The sequence below is a fragment of the Eurypyga helias genome, unplaced genomic scaffold, assembly GCF_000690775.1.
Source record: "Eurypyga helias isolate BGI_N326 unplaced genomic scaffold, ASM69077v1 scaffold40135, whole genome shotgun sequence".
Lineage (NCBI taxonomy): Eukaryota > Metazoa > Chordata > Aves > Eurypygiformes > Eurypygidae > Eurypyga > Eurypyga helias.
Genome location: NW_010254068.1, coordinates 1 through 4606, shown reverse-complemented (window position 1 = coordinate 4606; position 4606 = coordinate 1).

Genomic DNA, 4606 nt, shown 5'->3' with positions numbered 1-4606 from the left:
GGGGGGTGGGGTGTGTGTGTGCAGGTTTCACCTTCCCCCCACCCTCCCCCGAATCACGGGGCAGCCGTGGAGCCCGCGTTAGCACGGCAGCAGGTTGGCTGCTCTGCAAACAGACGTGCAGATGGTCGAGGGTGTACGAGCCGGTCTGTGTTCCATCCCCGCTGCAGCTGGGAATTACGGACACGTTACCCGTCGGGCAGGGGTAGAACCGCCCTGCTGGGAACAGCACCCTCCGCAAACTTCACGTGAGCCTTAGCCCCGAGAACGCTCCGGCCCTGCTCACAGCGTCGTTGGTGCCGTTGCCACTCTCTGTCGGGGGCTCTGTTGCTGAGTTACTGCTGAACTGAAGGATAGTCTAGCTGCTCCTTTATTTGGTGACAACTTCCCTTGTTTTCAGGCAGTTTGTCCCAGCTTGAAGCTGGATGAGCTGTTACTGCCGGGAGGGTGGGTGCTGTGCAGTCCCACCCAGGAGCGGAGCTGGAGTATGATGACTCTTTCACAGAGCTGTCGTTCACTATACTCGGAAGTTTATTTCCCAAGATTCGACATGGCCCAGCTCATTTGGCCAACACATCGACCGAAAACATGCACGATAGGTTTGTCTGAAAGGATTTGACAGTCCAGACTTCAGGAACGGAGAGGAGTTTTAAACAAGGGCCTAAGCCGGATCCTCTTGTTGCAAAACAGAAGGACAAATCTTTACTGCTTTTTTCCAGGACCAAGTTCTGTCCACTTGTATGGACAGTCCCTTCTTGTGTGCTCAGCGCTGGCACAAATCGTGAATTCCTTCTCAGCCCCTCGGTTTGAGCGGTACCCTACGGTGGGAAGGGTGGGGGTGCGGCCGCGTGCCGAGACGTTTCGCGCTGAGCCGGGGCGATAGGAGTGGAGAGCGGCTGTTGGGTCGTTGACATGATGCCAACCACTTCTAATGAAGGGCGGAATGGTTTTACCATTAAATCAGGTTAATCAGTGGAGGTTTTGCAGCAGCCTCTGCTAAAGTGGTTTTATTTCCATGGCAACTCTCTGCTTCCTGGGTGACTTCATCTCAGTACATGTAAGACTGCGGAAGACAGGCCGCTCCGTGGAGGAACGGGTGGGCAGCTACAACAAACTTCCCTGTCACGAGCAGATAAATATGGGCACTTAACCTTGTGTGGGGCATGTAACGATGCAGGTTGCTGAGAACCAAATGTCAGCGAGAATAAGGAGGTGGTTGGGAGCGAGAGCCCATCGACAGTGCCAGTTCATCCGTGCTGAAAGCACAGGCGGGAGCTCGGCGGGAGGAAGCCCAGGGCACCGCGGCTTTTTCTTTCTTGCTGCTGTGACATTTTACCGTGTTTACTGCTGTGACTGGAGCTGGGTAACTGGTAATCGGTGCTATAAAAGCCCTCTTGCTCCTGCTTCTGCTCCCAAGTGAAGCTGGCTTCCACGCAATTGGAAGGCGCAGGGAGGTTTCCCAGGACCCTGCTTGTTTCAGAGATCGGTCATGGATGGGTTTAGGGCTTTGGTTTCTGGAGGCATGGAAGTAACCCCGCGGGCATATGAAGACTGGGCTGTGCATCAGCCTCCAAGCCCAAGGTTGGCCAGAAAACCTTCTGGTTTTCCCAAACAGCAAAATACACTGCTGATCCCTCTCACATGGGCCTCTCCTCTCCCCACTGGAATGCAGCGTGTCTGAGCAGTGACTCTGGTGCTTGGGTCTGATTTGATCAGCTGCTTTTTTTGTAACCGGTTAAAACTGTGGGCAGAGTTGACTCACCTCTGGTAGGTCCGTTATCACTTGTGTTAATATTTAATGGGATGGTACCAGGCTGTGCCCTGTTACTCTGGGAACACTCCCGTATTGTTCTGAGAGATAATGCATCTCCTGTCGTAATCCCAGGTATCTGGGACAGTGCTGTGATGGATCCTAGCAGTGCAGATGTTAAGATTCTGAGAGCCTAGATCTGGTCTTGCTCATAGTGATTAGGGAAAAAGTTACAAATAAATTAGACCAAGAAAAAACGGAAATAACTTAGAAATCATTCTGGTCGGTTGACTGTACCTCAGTGGGAAGAGCACGCAGACCCTTGTGAAGCCAGCCAGAAGTCAGGGGCTGTAGCGGCCCTTAGATTTCATATTCACTTTTCTGTGTCTGTCTTTTAAGGTGTCTTCTATCCTGCGTCTCCTTCTGTCACCAGCACCGGGATCAGCTGCACCCCGAGACGGGCAGCGTGTCCCCCCGTTCCTGCTCGGCCTCACCTGCCGCTCCCCCGCGCCGATGCCCCTGCTTACTCAGCACAGCTCACCTCTGCGAGGGGGACACTGGTAAGGGAGATGCTGGGGAAGGTGGGAAGGGGGACTAGAACAGCACCGCAGGGGCTGATAGAGCCTTCTCCCTTGGCCGTTGGCGAGCGGCTTCATTTCTGCCCCTTCCCTCTTGGCACTGGCTGGCGTCCGGCTGGCCGTCACCACGCCAGGAGCAGGCATGGCTCCAGCGGCAAGACTCGTTGGTCCGTGCAGAGGCCAAGGGGCTGATGGGGCTGAAGACCAGGCGCTTGTTCACAGTCTGAATTTCCAGCACGGGGCTAGGCTTCACCCACATCAGTTCTCTGATCCAGTCCAAGCCAGGCCATATGCATGTCAAGAACCAACGTCAGGGAAGAAGCAGGAATATATGGCTGCAGGTGGAGAACGAGACTGGGTCTCCAGAAACAATTTGCAGCTTGAATCAAGGGTTAAATTGCACCTTGGGGCCGGGCAGCCCCGTGCTGTGGTGCTGGGGCTCCCCACGCAGTAGCGTCAGTCAGTAGCATTGAAGTCCTATGGATGCTGCTTTCGCTCAGGTCGTACCCCGCGTCGCTGGGTTGGGGGGAAGGAGGCCGGGCTGGCTGCAGCTCGTTTAGCACAGGAGGTCTGGGTGTGCCCTCATTAACAGGATGCTCCCTAGAGAAGCTGTTGCTGACGCTGGGGGATGCAGCTCCCTTAACGGGTGTGATAAGAGCCAGGTGGATGCAGGAGCAGTGGTGGGACGCTGAGGTTCCCTGCCCTTGCTTCCCAGAGAAATCCCTGGATGTCTTCAGTGTGGAGTGTTCCCAGCCCTGTTGTGGAAGGTGGGAGTAAAGCCCAGTGTTTATGCTGCTGGTGGGACTGGGTAAGTTGTGTTGTTCTCAGGATGCTCTTCCTGTCCCTTGGCACTCTGGGTGTCCCTGGCCAAGAGCCAGCAGCGGCCCCTTTGCCTTTTCTCCCTCCTGCTCAGCTGGTGGCGATCGCCGGGCAAGTAAAGCCAAGGCAGGCCCTTCCCAAGGGCACGGCAGCGGGCGTGCGGCGTGGCGGCTGCCCTGGAAGCGGGTCTCTCCGAAGAGCCTCCCAGTGTTCCCTGCCTGGGGAAGGGCAGCCTCGAGCCGTGGGCTGTACCCCGGCTGGGGTTCCGCACGCGGGTTTGCTCGTGGTTAAAGTAGGTCTCAGCATCGCGTTTAGCGAAACCTGTGAGAGGTGGGGGCAGCAGGATGCTGCCGGAGACAAACCTGCGGGTGTCTCCTGCCTAACGTAGAGGTGCCTTCTGGCTGAATTGTTTGTGAGGGGTTTCGGCTTTCCCTTGTGGGCTGTGAGCAGCCTGGGGTGACCGTAGGAACCGAGACTGGACCTACACGTGTGGAACTCGGGGTTTCTTCGGGTGGTTTCAGGTTGGGTGTGTGTGAATGGCTGTTCCTGCTGTTCATTCCCTCGGTGGCAGCTAATCCCTACATCGTGTGGAGCAGCTGGGAATAACTGTTCCCAGGTTTAACCGGGCATCTTACTCTTCGCGGTGGGGGACTGAAATATTTTTTAGATGGAGAATATGTTCCAAGACCTCTGTAGATATTATAGCTTGGTTGTAGCAAAGGAGATTCTTTTATATCCTTACCAGGATGTGTCATAAACCCACACCAGTCGCTTGACTGGGCTGGCAGGGGAGTCTCCGCAGCTCCTCTGTCTTTACTGCGTGGCTGCGGGCAAGTGCTTGGACTGCGGTCACACCCTGCCTTTCTGAGCACAAGCATTGTATGCTCTTGCAGTATAATTATCTGTAATAACTCAGGGCTTCCTTCCCTGCTACGTGGTGGCATCCTCACACAATGAGGTCTTTATCCCCAGCTTCATCTCTGTGTTCTGCTGCTTTTACTGACCTCCCAGTCCCTTTAATTGGAGTGTGGAGCTCACCCTGTGAATCTGACAGCAGCACTGAAATACGCTGAGGCATCTTATGTGTGCGTATCCACGGGATAGAGCTGCTGCCTCTCCAGAACCCCGGGGCAGGAGGGGCTCTGGTCGCGTAGCTGTCTCACCTTCCGCTCGCGCGCTCGGAGCTGCGCTTCTGCTCACAGGGAGAACCATCTGCTCCCAGGCACAGCAGGTCTGCACTTGGACTTTGCCAGAACTCCTGGGTTTTCATGGCATGCTTTCTGTAGGTTTATGTCTGTCTTTAAATGGCACTCACTGATGTGCGTGATTTTTTTTCCCCTGTGTTTTAATAGACCATCCCACGTCATGAAATGGCATTTGTCAAAGCATCGAAGGCCAGCATAAGCATAAAAATCTGCCACCTTTCTGGGATAGAGAATCCCAGAGTGGTTGGGGTTGGAAG